The 26,481-nt window shown below is 39.4% G+C and overlaps 2 long non-coding RNA genes across 2 annotated transcripts in view; both read right to left on the bottom strand.

Annotated features, from left to right (window-relative positions):
* Nucleotides 1–26,481, bottom strand: part of LOC146973073 (uncharacterized) — a 430,259-nt gene that overhangs the window by 347,337 nt on the left and 56,441 nt on the right. The gene's annotated exons all lie outside the window — the stretch shown is intronic.
* Nucleotides 9,541–14,118, bottom strand: LOC146973074 (uncharacterized). The gene is made up of 3 exons (XR_015037711.1): nt 14,023–14,118; nt 12,836–13,006; nt 9,541–10,073 (listed from the first exon to the last, which is right to left on the bottom strand). It is a non-coding gene; the product is annotated as an uncharacterized LOC146973074 (long non-coding RNA).

Below are 26,481 nucleotides of genomic sequence, written 5' to 3'. Positions count from 1 at the left end.
AATTTCAAAGTAAAACCCATTGTATGAGTGAACACTGAACAGATATGCTAATTACTTTTTATTATATTTATGTTTACTGTGTCTACACTTTTTTCCTGAAATTTTGATGGGGGCGGCGCCCTAGCGCCCCCTATTGACCGGCCGCCACTGCCTCCGCTGTAAGCACACTGAGGCCAGTTTGTCCTAGAACACTGTAGAAAGAAATAATTTAGGCCAAATGCTGGAAATTTGTAGCCTGGCTCTCGCCAGACCCTTGTAGTTCCGCAAAGCTCCACCAGAGGCGCTACGCTCAGCTTCACACAAGGGTCTGGACTCGAGGCCAATGCAAACTTCTTCCCCGGAGCAAAAAATAATGAACCAATCAGGATCGCCGGGCGGGACTTTCTGAGGTGTGACGTAGCGCTGAAGCGACTGTTTGAGTCAAACAACAATGGCGGCTCGCAGTGAGTGGCTGAAGTAGCACGTCATTCAAGATAACGGACAAGTGGTTTATCCAATCACATACAAGATTTTTTTACAAGGCCCCGCCTTCTGAAATGAATCACCTATGGAGCAGTCCCAGACCCTTGTGTGGAGCTCAGCGTAGCTTTGCGGAACTACAAGGGTCTGGCGAGAGCCAGGCTAGGAAATTTGAGGTCTGCTTTTTGGAAAAATTTCAAATCCCTTGTGAAAACACTCCTTCTTACCTTTTTTGGTAATATATCAGTGTAGAAAACAAGTCTAAAATGAAATTTTGTAAGATTGCTTTCTGAGCACAAATGTTGTCATTCTGCCGTTCTATTTTCACCAAATGTCTCAAATGTGAGATAAAAGAAGCTGAATATTGACTTCACATTACATATAAAGCTCATAGCTGCACGTGCAGACCTCAAGATGTTTAAATGACTTGATGAACCCCGGTACCTTTCTGATCATGTGGCCCCCCACCTAACGGCTGTGGCCCTAAACAACCGCATAGAGTGTTTTCTGATGGAGCTTTATTGACGATGTTCTCCTCAGTTGTGGAGCAGAGATGAAGGAAAATAATTCATGAGATGACACAAAGAGAAAAAAAACGAAAAACCTACAGACGATGTGATAATTACACCTGAGTCAGGCCGACTATACACGCTGCAGGATGGTTTCAGTGAATCAAAAATACAAAGTCACCACCAACAGAAACATCAACAACAAGTTGTTTCAACTTTTAATAACCAGTCTGGATGTGTTAGATCTGAGATTCAAGTCAAAATGAACATCCTCCACATCTACAACTTTGTTCTTCAAAGGACAAACAATGTCACTTTTTCCATTCATACCACTGCAGAGATGTGTGAAATATTGATATCTGCAACTAAATCATGACTGTGCTTTAAATACCAGTTTGAGGTTTCTATATAGGCTAAGGGTGTTTTCAGTTCAGACCTGGCTCGTTTGGAGCAGTTGTTCCTAAACAGGAAGTGTTGAACCCCAAAGATCGGTTTGTTTGTTGGTACAACTCGAGGCTGTTACCTTGTGAACACAAAGGACCCAAAAGAAAAATGCATCAGTTGTATCGTTTTAGCCACTGAATCAGAACAAAGCAAACGAGCCAAATGTCTGAATACACCTTAACAGATATTGTCTTATGTAGATATCTCCAATTATGGTTCAACGAGTCCAAACCACATTATAGATGTCTTATATGTCTTCAACTGGAACTGTGACTAATTAAACTGTAGATATCTCAAAGTCCAACTAAGGAAAGTCCAAATTTAAAGACATACAGTATATCTTTAAATGAATTGTGAATATAGAAATCTTAATCCTTTAATCTGACAGGTCAAAATGTTTTGCATGGTATTTTGAAAGAGAGTTTTTTTTCTATAGGTGAATTGATGTTGCAGAAATCTGTGAGTAAGACACAAGTGATAAGATGTAGGGACAGGGGCTTGATATAGGTGGGAGGAGCTAGGAAACCAATTCCTTTATTATGATTTCAATCTATTTCATTGCGAGCCAGTCCATTGGAGCCAGTTCCCGATGGTCATGTAGAACAATTCTGAACAACTCTACCTTTGATAAAACCAATGGGTGTTGTGTTGTATATGATTGGAAAGAAAGCCTGATTAGTCAGCTTTACAACCAGGTACAACTTGTAAGGATCATACATCCATGGACTGAGCAACACAGCTAAACGTAAGAGTAGCGCCCACCCAAAATATGCCAATCCTTACAAGTTGTGCCTCATTGTAAAGGCGACTAATCAGGCTTTCAAACGATATAAAACACAACATCAATTGGAGAGAAATTATTGACTGCAACAGTTTTTATTTTGTGAATCCTCCCCATAACCATATGGATGGCCATAATGTGACTTAAAATGTTTTTATTTGGGCTTTAGACGTTCAAGAACCGAGTCTGGCTGGTTTCTGGTGCTGAGTTCAGTTCAGTTCAGTTCAGTTCAGTTGAATAAATCTGTTTTTTTTCGACTGCGTCCAACCTGAGGAAGTCTCTGCTGCCATTGTCTGAGACCAGACTCCGAGTTATTTGTCAAACATCTGCCCTCAAGCTTTTCACAAAACCTCCGTGTCCATTGTTGCCGCAGCAAGGAGAGAAAAAACATGTTCATTCAGACTAAACACAGGTTCTGGGCTCATGCGTCTTTTGTCTCGTGTCCATAAAGCAGATGGAGTCGAGTCTTTTTGTCACGGGGCCGAAATGTAAAAATGTGGCGTTGGCAGATTTCGGTCAGGAGAGAGAGGGGCTGAGGGAGGGGGTGGGGGGGGTGGGGGGGGTGGGTGAGGGTTGAATTCCCTTCTACAGGGTTTTACTGGAAACAGGCCTGGTCCTCATTTCTGAGCGGAGCAGCGCTGCAGTCAACCATCACAAAAGCAGATCAGCACCAAACAACCCACTGACGCTACTGACAAATAAACCAGAGCTTTAGAAAAGACAAAAGACAAAGCAGCTCCAACGTCTGACTGACTGGGACCAGCAGACCCGAGGGAACCACAACTCAGGGAACCAGACACCATGTTTGTGCAGAAGCGGAGACATGATGATGATGATGAAGAAGGTGCTGACAGCTGATCAGAGCTTCTCAAGTAAAAACGCAACGTTTTACACACAAATGGCCGAGGCATCCTCTCCTCCTCTCTCTGCTTCTTCTGTTCTGCCCTTGCTTTGCCTTTTTTTTTTAGTGCGGCAAAGAAAAAAAGCAGCAGCAACATCATCATCCAGGTGAAGGTTTAGAGAAGAACAACCCACCTGGAGCCAAGTGGATTTTAATTAAAGTCACAATGATGCAAAAAATCATCTATTTACGCTCCAAACGGTGCCACCTGAACACAAAGCCTCACTTTGATCTGCTGAGGTTTGATCTGAGCTCAGTTGATTTATTTTTTTTCTTCTTTACCTCATAGCAGCTTTGAACGATTCAATATGAAGATGTGCACATAATAAAGTAATAAATATATGTGTGTGTGTGTGTGTATATAAACATGTGTGCATTAGAAAGTGTTGGTCCAGCCTCATTAACGTGTCAGACAGACGGTGGAGAGAGAAAGTGTCGCTGCAGCAGCTTTTCCACAGTTTGCCTGTTTGTGGGTTTGTCTCTGGGTTAATTACCGTCTCTTGATTCGCTTTATGTGCATGAGAAATGAGATGATGGATAATTTATTAACCACCACGGGGAGAAAACAGCTCAACCTACTGAAGCCACGACCGACGAGCTGCTGCAGAGCAGACGGAGCTCTGTCGCCACCCTGTGGGTTAAAGCACAAAGTACAACCAGGACTCAACTGGCTTCAACTGGAGTCATTGGTAAGTAGCTAATGCTGCCTTCATGTGCTAGGGCAGGGGTTCTCAACTAGTCTCACTCTGGTATCCACATTTTCCCATGGTCATTAAGTCGCCACCCACTTTTATAGAATTCAAACCAAGATTTTTTTTTTAAGCCTTTAAAAACTCATTTTGCTCTTTATTGAGCAAAGTGCATTTCAGGGCACATGAATGAAACTGAGGAGTTACCATGACAACTGCATGTACGGAAGTGAATGAAAAAAATATCAAACTGCACAAAATGGAGACCAACAAAACGATATATTTGATTTCTAATGCATCTCTGCATTTAGAGCATGTTCACAAAAGTGAATAAATATCAAATTGCACAAAATAAAGACCCACAAAACAAAACAAGATTCACTGCATTCAGGCCACATTAATAAGAAAGTGAGGAGGAGCATTACAACTGCATGTGTTCACGTGACCCGTGCCTTTCAATGTAAGTTATTTTTCAAAATAAAAGACATGTCCAACATCAGATGTGCATTAAATATTATTTACTTTTTTGACCAGCTGTCTGCGACCCATCCAGAACGGGTCCGCGACCCACTTTTGGGTCCCGACCCACCAGTTGAGAACCACTGTGCTAGGGTACAGATGGTATTTTCCACTTGTGACCTGGTATTTACCAATGCGTTGTGTTCATGTGCTTTTGTTGTTGTACAGAGAAAATAAAGATGGTGGACACACAGATTCAGACTTGTTACTTGGGTAAAACCATAGATATATACACCTTAATATAATACATCCATGATATACACGTGCGACATCTACATGTAGATATCTATGGGGTAAAACAATCTTGGATTGCCTAGTTCATTCAGCAAGAAGATGAATTATCAAAACTCAAACGGTAAATATTAATATTCATGGAGATTTAGCACTGGCTATTTGGCTAGCTTTTTAAAAGCGTTTTTTTTTACTCTACATGCAGGCATACATAAAGTGAATAGCTGCTAACTGTTTTCTAAAGGCTTGCCTTGCTTACCATTAACGAATCTTGCGTTGCTCGCCGCCATGTTGAAAAGGTCAAAGGTTATTCTCATCTCGGCAACTCGGGCATCAAAAAATTCTATGAGTTGCCCAGTGGAAAATACCACATGAGAGGGTGTTCATGTGCACTTTTCACGTCGTCTTTTGGTATTTACCATAATTACCATAGCACATGAAGGCACCATAAATCAATCAAATCTGAATGTTCCCTGATGGTTTTTTTGTGTGTTTTTTAAAATTCTCTTTTCCTTTCCTCTAAGGCGACACACTATAGCCACTCTTCAACGTATACTATTTAAATGTTTAGTGTCTTATAAACCCATGTGGGCTGGGCACAAAAGAAAATGTGCATGCAATCAATCAATCAATCAATCAATCAATCAATCAATCAATCAATCAATCAATCAATCAATCAATCAATCAAATGTCCAGTCGATATGGCAACCATCCCTTTCACAAATGCAATAGCTAATTTCTCTATATGACATATGTACATCTAAAATAAAAGCATATATGTAAAGAAAACCATATATGGAACCTATTAGAAGTGCGATATATTGACATTCAGACCAAATATGTGCGTTATATGTGCTGATATTGAAGAGATGTTATATAAATATATATATCTATCCCACACATTAGGATTTGTTTAGGTTATAAACACTGAAGTCAACACATCAGAGACACTTTTCCTGATTAAGAAGAGACGTAAATGAGAAATTAATATCCAAAACGTATGACTTGTTTACTAGAATATGTGTTATTAAAATATGTGGTTGCAAAACGTTTGTCGTCATCTTTGTCAAAGATATTTGAGGGAAAAACCTTTGTCTTCTTTCTCCTTCTCTTTCTCTTTGTCTTTGTCACTTCCAAAAATGGACAAGAAGTCTCCTCCATCTCCATCTTTCGCCTTGTCTTTGTCTTTGACGGACCGAACACTTTTCACCAGGGCCGTTGCTAGGAATTCTGGGCCCCCTTAAAGAATACTAAAGTGGGCCCCTCCCCCTAACTTTTCCTTTTTTTTTTCTTAGACTACGTATGTATTATCGTTTTTTATTTAGCCTTCTTTGTTTTGATGCTAATGCAGCATTACACTGTAAAAACTCAAGTATCTTAGCAAGAATATTTGTCTTATTTCTAGTCAAAATGTAATTTCTAGTCAAAACAAATCTCATTCTACTTAAAATAAGACACATCATATTAAAAGTAGCTTGTTTTTAGACACTTTTTACTTCTTTCAAGCAGATTTTCCACTTGGAATAAGTAGAAAAAATCTGATAGTGGAGCAAGTTTTTCTTCCTTATTACAAGCACAAAAACTTACTTTCACTGGCAGATTTTTCTATTTATTGTGAATTTAAGTGAAAATGATCTAAAAACAAGTTATTTTTTACGTAATGAGTCTCATTTTAAGTGGAAAGAGATTAGTTTTGACTAGAAATGAGACAAACAAACATCACTCAGTCACTTCACAAAGTGTGTTTCATTTAACCATGCTGTCCACACCACAGGGGTGGGGTTTACCTCCTCCTGCCATCCCTCCCCACCAACAGACCCCATATGACCTCAGCCGCTCAGATTATTTGTCAGTTTGTATAAAAACCTCTGCCACACTGTAGGAGAAAATGCAAATACTGTAGAAATGGAAATGTAGTCAAAGTTCTTCTGAAGCTCCGAGCTCCACCTCACCTGTTTGTCTCTGCCAGTACCAACAGGAAGTGCTTCTACCGTGATAGTGTGTCACAGTATGTCTATATACTTGTTTATATTCAGACACACACACACTTCCTACACTGCAAAAACTCAAAATCTTTCCAAGAATATTTGTCTCATGTCTCATTTCCAGTCAAAACTAATCTCTTTCCACTTAAAATAAGTCTCATCACCTAAAAATTAACTTGTTTTTAGATTATTTTCACTTGTTTCAAACAAATTTCACTTGAAATAAGTAGAAAAATCTGCCAGTGAAAGTAGGGTTTTTGTGCTTGTAATAAGGAGGTCAGATCAGATCAGATTTTTCTACTTATTTCAAGTGAAAATATACTTGAAAGAAGTAAAAAGTGTCTAAAAACAAGCTACTTTTTAATGTGATCAGTCTTATTTTAAGTAAAATGAGATTTGTTTTGACTAGAAATGACATTTTGACTAGAAATAAGACAAATATTCTTGGTAAGATATTTGAGTTTTTGCAGTGTACTCACTGACCATATGTGCCAGTTTTATCCATCTCTGCCGCTGTGTGGTTGTTTGTGCATGTGTGTCTTCTCTGGCAGGTGGAGGTGAGACCGAGGCTGTCGTCGTCTCTGAGGCTTCGCCCTATTGGCTGCTGGGATGCGGGCATGTCCAGACCGGACCGACCTGTTCCACCTGATGTTGCTGCTGATGCTTCATCGTTCACAATTATCCAGGTGTGTGTGTGTATGTGTATTGCAGAAGGTGTGTTGTAAAATAAAGGCTGTAAACAGATAATTGCAGTCTTTTCCTCCAAAGTGTGACTCACACTGCACCTTAGGGACTTTAGCGTGTTTTTACTTTGCTCTTTTTGCTCTTTTTGCTCTACAAGTAAAACAGCGTCACACAGCAGTGTCACTTCTGACACAGGAAATAGGTTGTTTGATCTCTTTGACAATGACAAACACTTCTATAATAATATTAAACATCTTTTTAATATCTATTTATCTGTGTCAGATCCCTTTAAAAACAGCTCTAGATGATTATTACAGTAGGTGTGGATTATTATCACATGATACAGGATGTGTATGTTTTTTTTTCTGTAGGTGAGAGTCTGAATAGAAGTATTATTGTCTGAGGGTGGCTTATTTTAATAAAACTGTTTCATGTGGTTAAGTGGAATTCAAATCTACTTAATTACTTTCCATTACTGCTGATACAGTCGCTCACATGGCGTCAATAGACTTACTACGTTTACTGAGCCAACAGGTAGGCCTACAATCCCCGAGGGAAAATGTAATATCCAAAACAACAGACTGTAACACAAGATAGCTATCACTAAAACGAATACTGGATTCTAATCTAAGGCTAAAGTTAGAAACAAATTAACAAAAACTATTTAGCGGTGTTAAAAACCAAGCCTATTTTCTAGGCCTTTTCTCAGAAATTGCATATCTATAATAAAATGAGTATATCTCTGCAACCACAAGGTCTATTTGAATACTTTTGGTGTCATAGTAAAGGGAAAACATTTAGAAATTGCTGAGATGTGTAAATTTAAGTATATGTGTTACTGGTGAAGAGTAAATGAAGATGGCACACAGAAAAATTAAATAAAATTAATATTCGCCCCCCCCCCCCCCCAAAAAAATCATATTTTAGATGAGTATCATTCAGAATGATGCTAATAAAGCTCAAAACCTCTATCAAATGATTGTAATTATCTCTGTTGTGGTTGATTCTGATAAAGTGTAGCAGTACAAAATTATTGAGATTTTACTACAAAATATTCAGGCGAGCTTTCCAAAATGTCAATTTTTGGCACAGCTTGGAACCACCTGCCACTATAAACCATTGTTTAATCTTTATTTTCACACAATTTGCATAAACTAACTGAAAAAGAATCAACCGGGACGAAATAACAACTACTTTCTAGGCCCTCTGTGTCCCTCTGGGTAAATCTGCACTGAGAGCAGTTTATTTGGGTGCAGTTACGCCTGGCTCTATCTCTGCAGCGGATTGGTTGATTCGAGTGACTTGAAACAGCTCATTGTAACCGTTAGAGCCAATTAGAATGAGGCTATACCCACGTTGATGTGATTGACAGTACTGACAGCCAATCAGAATCAGCCAAATCCTGACGTGTGATGTGGAGGCTGTTGTGTGCGTGCTCGAGCCCCCGGCTCCCGTCCGGACCGATTTAGATGTAACACCGGTCAAAGTTCAAACTGGAAATATTGTGAATTTACCCATAAAAGAAACTTTTCACGGCAAAACAGCAAAGGTAAGAGGAAACGTACGATCATGTTTTGGTCAAGCAGTGTCTGTGTTTGCTGGACTTTGCTGGTTTTTGCCTTCTCTCTCTGCCGTGCTTCTGCGTAGCTTCTGTGTTAGCCGCGGTTGCTACGTAACGTCCCAATCTTTGTAGCCGTAGCTGCTCTTTCATACAGTATGAGCAGTAGCTTATGTGTTTTGCATAATGTACAGTAGTATACGAGCCAGAAATGTGGCGACTGGGTCCACACAGAGGTGCTTCATGAAGTTTGATGTTTGGTTGTTTATTTGAGTAGTGTTTGGGCTGTGTTTGGGTCATATAAACATGGTTTTTACACGTTGTAGACCAGCTAGGTATGCACTACAACAAAAACCATTTAACTAGACTCTATGTGATACAGAACAATGTAGGCCTATGCTGTCCACCTAAAAAGCACCTGTCGTATACCCACTACAACACATTAGAGTAGGCTACACCACTCGGTATAGGCTAAGTGCTGTAACTTAAAACTGATGTAAAAGATAGAAACTAGCTAACTAGCTAACAGTAGCTAAACTGTATCTTAAGGCTTCAGTTAGCTAACATCTCTGCTCAGATATAGGCCTACCTGTAATTGTAAACTTGACTCAGGCCGTTTTTAGGTTTCACTATCACAATAATGATTTCCTGATCCCCCAAACCAAAACCATCTGATGGTTTATTATTGATGTTAGTATAGCTGCCTGTGATCAGGCTATATGTCATTGTGTTCAGTTATAGCTATTCACCAAAAAGAAAACTTCACTTCCCAAACTTGTAACAGGTTTTTATTTTAACTGAAGTAGTATCTCTTCTACATAACACGGATCTATCACATTGACTTTAAATGAGGAAACGGTGAAAGAAAAAGAAACACAACAATAGATATCAGACTGATTTGAACAGCTTTATAAAGTGCCACTGCTGTTGTAATATATCAGGTCACATTTACAAACCAGATAACAATCTGTACCTTCATATTTTTATCAAGATTAATAATTTCTATAGTTAAGAGTTTAAGACGGGAACTTTGTAAGTAACATCTGATTAGCCAGATACATATTTAAGTGTGACCTCAATCAATAATCACAATAGTTTCTAATGAATTTCTTTCTCTAAACATTGACACTGGTGTGTTTGCTGTGGCGGCATCAGTTTGAAATGCAGGCGATAGTTTTCCGGTGGTTTGGGTGGAGCTGCTCCTCTCAGGGAAGGTGTTGAAGGACCAGGTGAGGGGGCGTGGCCTGGCGAGGGGGCGTGGCCTCTGGGTTTCTACTTAAAGAACCCACCGATCACGTTACCCACGTCCAGACCTGAGGAATGAGGATTGAGAATGAAACGTTGACATGTTAACATGTTTACGTGTTTCTATGTTAATAAACTTACGTGTTTCTATGTTAATAAACTTACGTGTTTCTATGTTTACGTGTTTCTGTGTTATATAATATGTTAACGTGTTTCTATGTTTCTATGTTTACATGTTTCTGTGTTACATAACATGTTTACGTGTTTCTATGTTCACGTGTTTCTATGTTAACATGTTTATGTGTTTCTATGTTAACATGTTTCTATGTTAACATGTTAACGTGTTTCTATGTTAACGTGTTTCTATGTTAACGTGTTTCTGTGTTAACGTGTTTCTATGTTAATGTGTTTCTATGTTAACATGTTTCTATTTTAACGTGTTTCTATGTTAACGTGTTTCTGTGTTAACGTGTTTCTATGTTAACGTGTTTCTATGTTAACATGTTTCTATGTTAACGTGTTTCTATGTTAACGTGTTTCTGTGTTAACGTGTTTCTATGTTAACGTGTTTCTATGTTAACATGTTTACATGTTTACGTGTTTCTATGTTAACGTGTTTCTATGTTTACGTGCTTCTATGTTAACATATTAACGTGTTTCTGTTAACATGTTTACGTGTTTCTATGTTAACATGTTTCTATGTTAACATGTTTACGTGTTTCTATGTTAACATGTTTCTATGTTAACATGTTTACGTGTTTCTATGTTAACATATTAACGTGTTTCTATGTTAACATATTAACGTGTTTCTATGTTAACATGTTTACGTGTTTCTATGTTAACATGTTTACGTGTTTCTATGTTAACATATTAACGTGTTTCTATGTTAACATGTTTACGTGTTTCTATGTTAACATGTTTCTATGTTAACATGTTTACGTGTTTCTATGTTAACATGTTTACTTGTTTCTATGTTAACATGTTTACGTGTTTCTATGTTAACATGTTTACGTCGTGTTTCTATGTTAACATGTTTACTTGTTTCTATGTTAACATGTTTACGTGTTTCTATGTTAACATGTTTACGTCGTGTTTCTATGTTAACATGTTTCTATGTTAACATGTTTACGTGTTTCTGTTAACATGTTTACTTGTTTCTATGTTAACATGTTTACGTGTTTCTATGTTAACATGTTTCTATGTTAACATGTTTACGTGTTTCTATGTTAACATGTTTACTTGTTTCTATGTTAACATGTTTACGTGTTTCTATGTTAACATGTTTACGTGTTTCTATGTTAACATGTTTCTATGTTAACATGTTTACGTGTTTCTATGTTAACATGTTTCTATGTTAACATGTTTTACGTGTTTCTGTGTTAACATGTTTACGTGTTTCTGTGTCAACATGTTTACCTGTTTTTACGTTAAAGCCCCTGTACGGAGCTTTTAACTGGATACGCAAGAGTCTTTGGTTCTTGCTGATTTGTGGTGACCTACAACAGCAAATGAGCCCATCAGTGTGAAGACACGCTATTTCTAAGTAGTCTAATTCTATACCTCTGGAAGGCATGGTCGGGTCGGACCACTGACGAAACTATAAGTCCCGTCTTCTTTCCGACGTTTCCAAAACAAATCTACACGCGCCGGCCAGACAAACGTCTTCATGACAGTGGGAAATGCAGTCTTTAGGGGCTGTGTCCACCAAACGCGTTTTTAGCGCTGACAGCGCTTAGCGCTCTCTCTCTCCCTCGTCAGAATGCTGCTGTTGCTAGGTTACAAAACAAGTCCTCTGACACTTCCGTGTTCCGGCCTTGTTTAATGTAAACACTACAACGAGTGTCAGAAATACACAACAGCATTAGCGGCAGCTTTTGACATGGACCCTGAGGTCGGCCTACCTTCAATACAGGTGTGGGTCATGATATAAACCGAGCCACGTCTCCGGTTGTGTTGCTGTCGGTAACGTATGTCCCGCCCCTTCTTGATTCTGATTGGTCAGTGCGGGGAAAAGTGACATTGACGAGCGCAGCGCTGTTCTAAAAGTTGAACAGATTTCAACTCGAAGCGCTCTGAGCGCCGCGACAAAAAGAAGCAAGCGCCGAGGGCGTTTTACCGCCGAGGGCGCTGAGCGCTGTGAGCGCCGACTCAATAGGGTTTGAATGGAAAGTAGACGCCCAGAGCGTCTGGTGGACACGGCCCCTTATTCCGTCGCTTTCGTCCACAGGGGCCGCCAAAATCAACACTGAATGAAAAGTCTGTACAGGGGCTTTAACATATTAACGTATTTCTATGTTAACATGTTTACGTGTTTCTATGTTAAAGGGATAGTTCACCCAAAATTCAAAGCTTGTTCGTAGCGGAAGCTCCCAGAGTCTCAGTCTCAAATGTTGCGCGATTTGCACTGACACTGGCAGAGCAGTGAACTGAGACACTGGGAGCTTCCGCTACAAACAAGCTTAAAACATAGACTTATTAAATTTTTTTTCGGAACAATTTCTCATGTCAGGGCTTCAATAGAAGAGGGACATTACAGACGAGCAGCATGGAGGTATTTGGATGTTTTTTGGTGTGTCTTTTTGGACGTAGAAAAGTGAGCTCCGTTCTCAACCGTCATATGGACATGCAGTGCTGCACGGAGCCCCGCTGTAACTCCAAAAAGGCACGGAGGACTCTGAAACTTCTCCCAGCCCTTAGTCCACATGAGGGTGAGTAGAAATTTTAATATCGGGTGAACTGTCACTTTAACATGTTAACGTGTTTCTGTGTTTTTGCTTACACAATTACTCATTTCTGTGTTAACATGCTTCTATGTGTGTTGAGGACTCACCGCCTTTCTGCTCCTTGTCTTTGGTTGCACTGGCGACCAGAGACAGAGCGTCTCCAACACCGAATCCTCCTCCTCCTTCTTCCTTCTTCTCCTCCTTCTTCCCCTCCTCCTTCTTCTCCTCTCCATCGTTTCCACTCAGGACTTTGTTGACAGTGTCCTCCACCACATCACCTGAGGATCAAACAGTAGTTCAGGGTGGGGTCAGGTGATTAATAGTCAATATAATAAATAAAGTCTATATAATAAACTGGCTGCAGCTTCTGACTGAACCTGCTGCACCATGGGCGTCGGCCATCTTCGCTCTCAACACCTCATCATCATGTCACCTGAGGCTCCACTCACCTGGAAGCACCTCAACAAGTCTGACGCCGTCTGAGAATTTATGTGTTTCTGTCTCTCTCTCACTGCCATCCCTTTTCAAACATGTCATTCTATCAATAAATATGTAAATACGACTTGTATTTCCTCAAATGTAATCACATTTATTTTTATAAACTGAGTACTCATCACCCCTGTCACAACACATCATTATCAAACTTGACTCTTATGTTATGTTCTTTTAAAGGGATAGTAGTTCAACATTTTGGCAAAGTGGCCCATTGCCATAATCCCTAGGGTTAGGGCGAGCTGCTCAGAGCTACGCTACGGAGGCTCATGGGATTTCTTGGTTTCGCTCATCAAACTCAACAAATACACAATCCAACAACTTCAAAATACTCTCATGGACAAGTTGTGACCTGCACATTCACCACGCTATGAGATAATAACACAACGTTACCAGACAGAGTTGTTTTAGAGGGAAATTCATGCAAAAACCGTTGATGCGCGTTCCCGTCTATGGCAGTTTTTCAGTAAGCAGTCTCTGCATTTACCTCTAAAACAACTCTGTCTGGTAACGTTGTGTTATTATCTCATAGCGTGGTGAATGTGCAGGTCACAACTTGTCCACCAGAGCGGAAACATAAGAGGGAAACCAAGAAATCCCATGAGCCTCCGTAGCGTAGCTCTGAGCAGCTCACGGCTCTGCTCCGCCGTTCTAAAAATAGCTTGCACCGACAATTAAGGGCAACGAACCTACTGGGATTATGGGCCAATTTGCCAAAATGTTGAACTATCCCTTTAAGTAGTTCGACAAACAGTAAACCACGCAGCAACTCTGACAGGTAAAACACAGGTAAGACACTCACCTACTTTCTCTCCCACCATTTTTCCGAGGCTTTCGTTACCTGCCAGGTTACTCAGGAAGTTTGCCATGGCTGCTGCTGCTGCTGCTGCTGCTGCTGCTGTGTCTGCAGTGTGTGTGTGTGTCTGCAGTGTGTGTGCGTTTGTGTTGATGAGGAAGTCTGGTCTTATACAGGCAGGTGTCATGAGGCCGCACCCCGCTGAGGAATCAGGAGGAGGGAGGAGCATCGGGCCGACCCGCAGTGTAAATGTTTATGTGTCCTCTCTTCACAAAAATGTTAAAAAAGTGGTGTAACAACATTCATATAAAACTGTGTTGAACAGAGGGAGGTCGATGCTCACGTAAATAAACAAACACACACTGCACTCCCTCCATTGTCTGTTGCAAGCTGTGTTGTGTCTTTTCTCCTGACTCTTCTATTGTAGATGTTGATGAGTGATTGTTCCTGGCCCACAGTTTTATTGCTGAGACAAACTGTTTGTAAAAACGGGCTATACAAATAAAATTGCCTTGCTTCGCCTTGATTATCTTATGAGACTGACAGTGGGAGATGCTAAGCGAATCAAACCAGGTTGTCATGTTGAATGTGAGAATGGATTTAATTAATGAAGAAGTTTGATGAGTTTGTGAAGGTTACGGAGGGAAAAAAAGAGGTGTTGTCATTTAGTGAAAAGATGTTCACACTGTGGTGTTCACATGAGTTTGTGATCTGTAATTGTACCGAGATTTTAGTATGACCTCAACCTTTATTTGACGGTTGACAGAGAGTGTGGATGTGGTGAGGGCTCCATGGCGTTAGTCAATGATCAATGATTGTTTATTTCTTGATACGTTCAGGTCTAAGACTACGGTGGCCGACAAGGGCAAACATGCTGCAAACGGCCAAACGCTGCAAACACAAGAATGATGCAAATCTACATTAACTCTTCAAACTACTACCAACCTGTTCAGAGTTTATTAACGTTATGTCATTGGCAACGCAGCGGGCTACATGTGTACAGATCAGACTGCTGCAGAAACGTTACAATGTATGAGTATGAGCTAGGCGGTTCATTGTCGGTTCAAGTGTCAGAAGATTGAGTGTTGGTATGCTACAGTAATCCTCATGATGTCATGCTTGTGTGTACAACACAATTTCTGTGACTATTGCGAATTTCTGACAATAACAAACAGTCATACACCCAGGGCCGTTGTATAGGGGAGAAAGGTGGTGATAATTCTAGGGGCCCAGCGCCCAGTGGGGCCCATAAAAAACCCCAGTAGTCTAATCTTTGTATGACTGATTTATTCTGCGTAAGACCCTGACTAATACTCACAGTACACTGTAAAAACTCAACATCTTTCCAAGAATATTTGTATTATTTCTTGTCCAAATGTCTCATTTCTAGTCAAAACTAATCTCTTTCCACTTAAAATAAGACTCATTAGCTAAAAATGAACTTGTTTTTAGATCATTTTCACTTAAATTCACAATAAATAGAAAAATCTGCCAGTGAAAGTAAGTTTTTTGTGCTTGTAATAAGGAAGAAAAACTGATAACTGATAGCTCCACTATCAGATTTTTTCTACTTATTCCAAGTGAAAATCTGCTTGAAAGAAGTAAAAAAGTGTCTAAAAACAAGCTACTTTTAATATGATGCGTCTTATTTTAAGTATAATGAGATTTGTTTTGACTAGAAATTACATTTTGACTAGAAATTACATTTTGACTAGAAATAAGACAAATATTCTTGCTAAGATACTTGAGTTTTTGCAGTGTAATGCTGCATTAGCATCAAAACAAAGAAGGCTAAATAAAAAACGATAATACATACGTAGTCTAAGAAAAAAAAAAAAGGAAACGTTAGGGAGAGGGGCCCACTTTAGTATTCTTTAAGGGGGCCCAGAATTCCGAGCAACGGCCCTGCATACACCTCTTTCTACTTTCAGAACAGACCACCCAGCAATGCCACTGCTAATACGGACAACAGGGTCCATGCGAGTGATGGAAATCCTTGGAAACTCTTCAACTGTAATGATATATTCATGGTTTTTAAGTTATTGCATTTTGAATAAAGTGCTTGAAACTAATTTGTCTCTAGAAGGCTCTCACTAAATATGATTATGGTCATTTATAGCACAATAGCAACGGATTTGATGAAGTAAAATAATCAGTTTGTACACAAACACTTTACAATACATTGCTGCATGTTTTAAAATCACATTCAGTCACTTTCCAAGCATTTTTAAAAGAGCATTTTCAAGGTTGTCTGAAGTTAAATTTGTCTTCATTCAATCAGAAGCATGAAATTATGCATTTAAGTGATTGAATGTGATTCAAATTAAAACATACAGCAGTTCAAGTTGTGCAACAAAATATTAAGTACAGATAAAGTTAAGGGTACTGTCATTTTGTCCATTAGTCTTTCTTTTTTTAAAAAAATAATTCTGTTGAAGCACAATTCAAAAGCAAGGTCTGATTTTTGTTCTGCCAAATTTTTTTATTCATTGTTACTTTTGTCAGTTTCAAGTTATTTCAGTGACAGTTGTGGGTTTTTCTTTCTTCAACACAAGGTACCAACTATTTTGTCCTGTATGTACAGTAAATATAAGATAAAGCCCACAAGAGTTCCTCTATGTGTTGATCATGTTGATGTTAGAAACAATAGGTTTAACAGTCTGACACCAGTTTACCAGACTGTAAATATATGTCAGTGCTACATGGGAAAAGAAATGATGTGTTTTGTATTATATAGTTCATGATTGACAGGTTGTTTTTAATATTTTGAATATGTGTGTTATGATGATGCAGCTATCTGCTGTTCACCTCACTGTCTCCATTGTTTCTAATGCAGCTGTGTTGTGTTCAGGGACAGTCAGTCTGCAGGCGCCACCTGCTGGTCAACATGTGCAGCTGCTGCTTCCTGCAGATGGAGGCTGTGTTGTTGTTGTGGTTGTTGTGAGGACAGCGCCATCTAGTGACAGTGTTGAATAAAACAAGAGAGTGTGACAGCTGACAGAGATAATGAGATATTGATCACATGTCAGTGACAGAAACACAGAGCAGAAGATCTCAGATGATGCTGCTGCTCACTAACTACACTTATTTACACAGCAGCTGTTGTGACGTCTACTTTCCTCCACCAGGTGGTGCTGTCACACAGGTGAACTTCCTGCCAGAGATATTGTTTTTTGTAGGATAAGCAAAGATGTTCTATTACTATCAAGATGAGAAGCTGCCACGCTATGAGATAATAACAGAACGTTACCAGACAGAGTTGTTTTAGTGGTAAATACAGAGACTAAATCAGTGGTTTTGCATGAATTTCCCTCTAAAACAACTCTGTCTGGTAACGTTGTGTTATTATCTCATAGCGTGGTGAATGTGCAGGTCACAACTTGTCCACCAGAGCGTTGTGGAGTTGTTGGATTGTGTATTTGATGAGTTTGATGAGTTTGAAACCAAGAAATCCCATTAGCCTCCGTAGCGTAGCTCTGAGCAGCTCACGGCTCTGCGCCGCCGTTCTAAAAACTGCTTGCACCAACAATTAAAGGTAACCTACTGCTATGACTATAGGGATTATGGCAATGGGCCAATTTGCCAAAATATTGAACTATCCCTTTCAGCTGGTTTTCCCCCGGCTTTGTAACCAACTGCTAAATTCTTTCTTCGCGAACACGGACTTTGTGAAGTTACCACAAAGTTTTATGTAGCCTAGTTACTGTCTGCACACTTTTATCAAGATAAAATACATTTATATTAGTGTTTTTACTGCACAGTAGCCTATCATAATATTCTACAATAACTAATATTATGCTCATAAACTTCTAACAACTAGGAGATCTTCAACATAGATGACTCCTAGTGGCTCCACAGAAGTACTACAGGGGGGGTCACAAAATTTGGGTTGGTTCATTAGACAATTTTTCTTTTTTACATTTTTTGTTTCCACATCAACTTGAGTAGCTTGTTTACATGACTATCACGCAATTAACGCATTGGCATGCAGTTGATAGGCTATTGGCAATGGTATCAGTTAGCAACATGGATGTATTATATTGGTTAGCAAGCATGGCGCTCAGAGATGACATCATCCAGGTCAGAGGTCAGTAGGTCAACCTACAGACCCCGGATGTTGATAACAGCTAACCCCGGACTCAGAGGGGAATAGCACTAGCCTATCAGAACTAAATGTTGGTGAAATGAAGAATGAGTTTCTCTGCAGATAATGTGTTATTTAGAGGCTGCATTCTGCTGCCCTGTAGACTCCATTATACGGATATACGCGCCTCTCGGCTGGAGCTCATTTCATCACAACCACTTGTAATTAGTGTTGGGCGATTTTGACATTCTCAGATCGTCCCAATCGCCCTCCCTGGAGATCGCCGATAGACCTATCTATCGCCGGGGTCCGGTGGGGGGGGGGGGGGTTGGCGGCGGCGGCGGGGGGGGGCCGGCGGCGGCGTATGAGTATCGCTTTTACCGTGCCCTGCTGTCATGCATGCGCGCTTCTCTGTGTGTGTGTGTGTGTGTGTGTGTGTGTGAGGGCTAATAACGGAGAAAGAGCGCTATGATCAATGAACGGAACGCTATTGCGTTGCCGAAAGCCGAAAAATCTATTCATGGCGGACGTAATTTATTTGTGGCATATCAGTGAACACGTCGTCGGGCTGTGACATACAGGGCTGGCGTCGGCAGCCTAGCATAGACTGTAAAAAGAAGCAGCCTAGTCACAGCCACAACACCAGCTAAACGTGTTTCCTCAAAGGCGGAGTGGCCACCCTGTTAACCACAGAGATGTTGTGTGCGGTCATATGACTACCTGGCTCCGTCTGATTGGACGTCGCCAGTGGCTGCATTTGATTGGTGAAACACTGTCATTTGACAGAGTATAGTTGGAAGCAGCAAGCCAAGCGGCTTCATTAAAACAAAACAAACAGATTGCGCATTAGATCAATAAAAAAGTAGCGAGTATGTGTGTGTGTGTAAAATCGGCAAGAAAACAAAACATCGCCGATCGTCCTTCCAATCGCCGATAGACGATTGGATCGCCAATCGGCACAACCCTACTTGTAATGACACCAAAGTTATCTGGGTGAGGAAATGATAGTATTTTGTGAGAATGTAAAAAACGGTAATTATCATTTAAAGGGACAACGAGGAGTTTTGGAAAAGCAAAGTGTCTTCACACTACATTTATGAGCCTCCGCACCGTGAAATTCTTTGACCGGCGCAAGACAGACTCATGTTTTCATTAATCAAGAATTAAAGTCAGAGGTTGGAAGACGATCACATACCGTCGTAGTTCCGACCATAAACGGAGATTCGGCGGCGTTATTCTCATAACTCGCCACGAAACCGAAAGCAAAGCGTTTCCACCACCACTAATAATAACAAAATAACGATAGAGACAAAACGATATATTTATCGAAAATGGGCCCATTAACAATTGGTAACGTAGATTCATCCACATTAATATGAGACTTTTTTATAACCAAATAGAAACTCCTAGTTGTCCCTTTAAAGCATTTACATTCCTACTAATTTTAGGTCCTAGCCTACATAAAGTTATGATGAGATGATTTCTGTACAATTAATCATAATTTCTCTTGTTTGTTTTTGATTCTTTCCCTCGCTGCCGCCGGTGTTGAGTCCTGGATGGGCCGCCTCTCCTCTCCTCTACTCTCCTCTCCTCTCTCCTCTCTTCTCCTCCTCTCCCCAGGCATGACACACTTACCGGGCTGCAGCAGCAACAGCAATAGACCCAAACCGAGCCGAGCCGAGCCGAACCAAGCTGAGCCACGGGACAGAGGCACGGTGCAGCATCCAGAGGACAGAGGAGGAGAAGCGGTGGATCAGCTGTGATTATTTATGATGATGATGATGGACCGTGGAGTGAAGATAAACATGATGATGATGAAGATGAGCGTGTTTCGGTGCTGAGGACGCGGGACTGCTCGGAGGAAGAGGAGGAGGAGGAAGAGGAGGAAGAGGAGGAGGAGGATGCATGCTGCTTCTCCTCTCTGATCATCATCCTCATCACCCTCATCATCATCATCATCCTCAGCATCGTGCGGGTAAATCTCGGGTATCACCGAGAGTTTAACGAAGCGCTATTCTGAGGAGGTGGGCCAAGTCCCGAGAGAGAGATAGAGAGAGGGAGGGAGAGAGAGAGGAGGAAGAGGAGGAGGAGGGAGGAAGAGGAAGAGGAGGAGGGGGTGGACCTCCGCGGACTCGATGCTGGTCCGGGATGTTGCCGCTGCCGCTGCCGCTGCTGCTGCTGTTGGTCCGTGATGTGAAGCGACATTAACATTAACGAGCTGATGAAAGGACTCGATCGCGTTCATACATCATTTCTGCAGGTGAGCAGCCAATGTCGTTGTCTTCCTCTTTCTCCTTCTCTTCTTTCTCTTTCTCTTCTTTCTCTTTCTATCTCTCTGTCTCCATCCTCCTCTCTAAAACTATCAGAAATGTATCCTATAGCCTATTTATATACTACACTGAACATGACACTGGGACTGACTTTACAGCTGCATTCACTATGTGTCACTATATATCTCCATGGTGTCTTTTTTTTTACCTCCTACTGCAAAACAGTGATATTATGTAATATTGTAATGGGGTGTTACTACACTGAAACACTGTAAAGTCCTGTCAGACAAGTGACCGCTGTCATTTAGGGGACTTTTTGACCTTTTTATTGACATTTTATGCTTCTTATTTCTCAGTTTCAGTGGTAAATATTAGCCTATACTGTACATGATGACAATTCAACTACATTTATAGAACAGTTTTTGACAGCTGACATTAATGCATTTTCATTCCTAATGTTGCATCATGTTGCTTACACATGAATGAATTAGAAATGATCATTTGTCACTATATATCTCCATGGTGTCTTTTTTTTTTTTTTTACCTCCTACTGCAAAACAGTGATATTATGTAATATTGTAATGGGGTGTTACTACGCTGAAACACTGTAAAGTCCTGTCAGACAAGTGACCGCTGTCATTTAGGGGACTTTTTGACCTTTTTATTGACATTTTATGCTTCTTATTTCTCCGTTTCAGTGGTAAATATTAGCCTATACTGTACATGATCATGACAATTCAACTACATTTATAGAACAGTTTTTGACAGCTGACATTAATGCATTTTCATTCCTAATGTTGCATCATGTTGCTTACACATGAATGAATTAGAAATGATCATTTGTCACTATATATCTCCATGGTGTCTTTTTTTTTATACCTCCTACTGCAAAACAGTGATATTATGTAATATTGTAATGGGGTGTTACTACACTGAAACACTGTAAGGTCCTGTCAGACAAGTGACCGCTGTCATTTAGGGGACTTTTTGACCTCTTTATTGACATTTTATGCTTCTTATTTCTCCGTTTCAGTGGTAAATATTAGCCTATACTGTACATGATGACAATTCAAATAAGAACAGTTTTTGACAGCTGACATTAACGCATTTTCATTCCTAATGTTGCATCATGTTGCTTACACATGAATGAATTAGAAATGATCATTTAGGGGATTTGATCTTGACCCTTTTATTGACATTTTATGCTTCTTATTTCTCCGTTTCAGTGGTAAATAGCCTATTATAGGCTACACACATGATGACAATTCAACTAAATGTAGGCTATAGAACAGTTTTTGACAGCTGACATTCATGCATTTTCATTCCTAATATTGTAATGGGGTGTTACTACGCTGAAACACTGTAAGGTCCTGTCAGACAAGTGACCGCTGTCATTTAGGGGACTTTTTGACCTTTTTATTGACATTTTATGCTTCTTATTTCTCCGTTTCAGTGGTAAATATTATAGGCTACACACATGATGACAATTCAACTAAATGTAGCCTATAGAACAGTTTTTGACAGCTGACATTAATGCATTTTCATTCCTAATGTTGCATCATGTTGCTTACACATGAATGAATTAGAAATGATCATTTGTCACTATATATCTCCATGGTGTCTTTTTTTTTAACCTCCTACTGCAAAACAGTGATATTATGTAATATTGTAATGGGGTGTTACTACACTGAAACACTGTAAGGTCCTGTCAGACAAGTGACCGCTGTCATTTAGGGGACTTTTTGACCTTTTTATTGACATTTTATGCTTCTTATTTCTCCGTTTCAGTGGTAAATATTAGCCTATACTGTACATGATGACAATTCAACTACATTTATAGAACAGTTTTTGACAGCTGACATTAATGCATTTTCATTCCTAATGTTGCATCATGTTGCTCACACATGAATGAATTAGAAAAGATCATTTGTCACTATATATCTCCATGGTGTCTTTTTTTTTTTACCTCCTACTGCAAAACAGTGATATTATGTAATATTGTAATGGGGTGTTACTACGCTTAAACACTGTAAAGTCCTGTCAGACAAGTGACCGCTGTCATTTAGGGGACTTTTTGACCTTTTTATTGACATTTTATGCTTCTCATTTCTGGTAAATAGCCTATTATAGGCTTCACATGATGTCAACTCAACTAAATGTAGGCTATAGAACAGTTTTTGACAGCTGACATTAATGCATTTTCATTCCTAATGTTGCATCATGTTGCTTACACATGAATTAATTAGAAATGATCATTTAGGGGATTTGATCTTGACCTTTTTATTGACATTTTATGCTTCTTATTTCTCCGTTTCAGTGGTAAATAGCCTATTATAGGCTACACACATGATGACAATTCAACTAAATGTAGGCTATAGAACAGTTTTTGACAGCTGACATTCATGCATTTTCATTCCTAATGTTGCATCATGCTGCTTACAGTACACATTAATGAATTAGAAAAGATTGTCCAATAACTTATAGTCCATGTTGATCATATCTAAATGCAGGACGTTTTGGTTTACAATATGCAGTATGCATGTATTCCTCTATTGAACAGGCTGAATAAGAGTAGAAAAACATTGAATTTAGAAGCTCGTGGTCAACTGATGGTTTGATGTCTTCAGATCTCTACCCATTTCATTATTTATGTGCAATTTTTTGACAGACTTAGGCTAAATTAGATGTAAAAAATACAAAAAATAAACTCGACACCAAGTATTTCAGACACATGAGGCAGCAAGAAGTCTGTATAACTCTGATTCTGTAACTAAAGCAGGTTCATTATCTTTAATTATCTAAGTATTGACCATCTCATACACACTGTAGTTTCTTGCAGGACAACTGTGGGTGTGTTATAGTGGTTTTTTGGATAGGCCTCTCTCTCTCTATCTCTCTCTCAGCTTTCCTCCCACACACTCTCTCACTCTCTTGTTTCAGCAGTGTGCTGCATGGTTGAAGTACAGTACAGTAGCCTCACAACCCGATACTGTAACTGTAGCAGGCAGCGCAGGGACGGGACTGATGCCAGATCAGCACCATGTCACGATCCATCAGCCTGTTTGAGTTATATAAAGACTGTTTAGACCTATAAAAGAGAGAGAAGGAAAGAAGGAGAGAGAGGGAGTGGGAATCCAAACAGGTGTAGCTGATGTAATAATAAAAAAACTAAATAGGTCAAGTTTAAGGCGAGACACTAACAGGCAAAACCACTGTTTTTATTTTACTTCATTTTGTCTCTATCGTCAGTAAATTTCTCCTAAATTCACCAAAAGTTAACATGACCTGACCCATGTCATGTCAGGTATCATTGTAAAGCTCTCTCTCTCCTGAACAATGATGTAGGCTCCAAAAATGGTCATTTCCTGCGTATCCGCAACCAATTATAAAAGTACGATTTACATTAACAATCTATGTAATTTTACAGTACAAGTCTTTAAAGGCTGTTTTCTGTCAAAATGAGTTTTTCAGACTCAGACTCTGAGCTAGAAATCTCCACTTCAGCAGCACTTACAGACACCAAACCTTCCACTTTGATCCCTGTCTATATCCTGAAGGTTTTTACAGAGGGGACTGTTGATATATCATTCACAGCCTGATTTATACAACATTTTATTCCTAAAAACAGGGCGAAATTGGATTTTTCTTTTAGGGCTGGTGACAGTATTTTCTCATTTACAGAGTGATAAACAGAGATATCCAAAATCCTCCTCTGTAAAAACTTCTGACTGTAATATGTCAACAAAATAAAACAAGAATTTTTATCCATCCATTGTTCAGATTTCGGTTCTGGAAATATATGCAAATTAGCACATATTTCATTAGTTATCGCCTCATTTACATATTTAAACATAAAATTTGACAAAACTTGTAATACAAAAAATATTTGTCTTAATGTAAGCGATAAACTTGGGAAGTTTCATGGTGATATCTGTTATTTCAAATTTTTACCCTATTCACCAGCAGTGTCTCCGCTTCAAAAACAAAAAAACAGACGATAAATAACAAGTAATTCCCAGGATGTGTGGTGATCCGTGTCCTTGTGATAAAAGCCACATTCCCAGTTTTAACACATGTGACTTGTTCAAGTGACAGTTTGATCTAAAAGCCTCAGCGTGGTCTCAGCGAGTCTTAGCGCCGCTCGCCCCCGGAGGATCAGAGTCCTCCGTGTTATCTAAGTGGCTCCTGCTCGGCTCGGCTTCGGGACCATGAAGGTCAACACCACTAGAAAAAAGACCTTTGACAAATTCAATAAACTGAGATTAGCCCCAGGATATATAAATGTGACATTAGCAGTTTAACGCAGACTAATATTGCAGTAATTAGTGGTGTGTAAGTGTGTGTGAAGGTTGTGGCTTTACAGATAAAACAGAACCAGGGTCGAAGGTGCTTTTATTGCAGCACGTTCCTGCACAAACTGTTCATTTAACAGAGGAATAGATGTTTTTTTTAATTCTATTATTCATCTGCTTTTTATTTCTCAGTTTCAGTGGTAAATATTATACATGATGACAATTTAACTAAATGTAGAACAGTTTTTGACATCTGACATTAATGCATTCTCCATACATTTTGCATCATGCTGCGAATTAGAAATGATTATCCAATAACTTATAGTCTTATAGTGTTGTATTAACTTCATTTTATTGATCATATCTAAATGCAGGACGTTTGAAATATACAGTATACATGTATTCCTCTATTGAACAGGCTGAATAAGAGTAGAAAAACATTGAATTTAAAGCTTATATGAGATCAACTGATGGTTTGATGTCTTCAGATCAGGTGAAACTGTCAGATTTTATTTTTTAAACAGGTCGATGCTTATTTTTACTTTATCGTTACTAGGACAACTGGTTTAAAATCTGATGCATCACTCCCCCACACCTACAGTATGTGAAAAACATTTCTTTTTTTGCCTTGAAAGAAAGACAAGAAATGTGACATGATATACAACTCCTTAACAGAGGTATGGACAAACAACAACCAAAAATAAATAAATACATTAAAGAAGAATAAATAAATAAAATTACACCAAAAAAAACCCCTGTATCCTGTTTGTGGCTGTAGCAGGTTGTACAGTATTTATTGAATTAGCATAGCATCACGCAGCGCTACTTTATGTTTTTGAATTAATTTACTTCAGTTGTGTTAAACAAATGAAACAGTACAGGAAACATCCATTCAGAGAAGAAGCTGCATGGAGGTGGAGGTCATGAGAAACTAACATGATAAAGGGATATTTCACCCAAAATTCAAATTACACTCATTATCTACTCACCCTCATGTCGTGTCATGTCATGTATAACGGTTGCAAATGGATACCAACTGTCTTCGTAACAAAAAGACACACCAAAAAACATACCTCCATGCTGCTCGTACTGTATGTAATGTCCGTCTTGTATTGAAGCCCCGAAATGCGAAATTGTTCCGGAAAAAATTAAATAAGTCTATATTTCAAGCTTATTTGTAGCGGACGCTCCTCTTCCTGGTCCGTCCAAATCGTGCGCGGCGTCAGTGCGATTTTTCCTTCTTTCAAGCATATTTTCACTTAAAATAATCTGATAGTGGATCAAGTTTTCTTCCTTATTACACGCACAAAAAACCTTCTTTCGCTGGCAGATGTGTTTGAAACAAGTGAAAATGATCTAAAAACAAGTATATTTTTAAGTGATGATTCTTATTTTAAGTGGAAAGAGATCAGTTTTGACTATAAATGAGACATTTTGACAAGAAATAAGACAAATATTCTCAGAAAGATTTTGAGTTTCTGCAGTGCAGCCCTTAGTCGACATGAGGTTGAGTGGATAATGAGTGCAATTTGAATTTTGGGTTAACTATCCCTTTAAGTAAAGGTCACCCAAACAAATGCCAACAAAAAGAAAAACATAATTCTGACCAAATATACACCTCCAAAAAGATACGTATATATGAAAATATATGTGAAAAACACAATAGTATTATAATATTTAAAAAAAGAAAGAAAGAAGTGAGTAGATAATAACTTAAACGTGGCAGTGACAGTGGTTCAGTAGATGTGATGTTGCTTCATGATGAACTCTCGTCTCCGTGAAGTGACTGAACCTCTGACCTGCTCGCTCCCCGGGGGGT

The sequence above is a fragment of the Trachurus japonicus genome, chromosome 15 (genome assembly GCF_045865225.1).
Source record: "Trachurus japonicus isolate A0001 chromosome 15, Traja_1.0".
Classification (NCBI taxonomy): Eukaryota; Metazoa; Chordata; class Actinopteri; order Carangiformes; family Carangidae; genus Trachurus; species Trachurus japonicus.
This window is presented reverse-complemented; position numbering and strand designations above follow the sequence as displayed.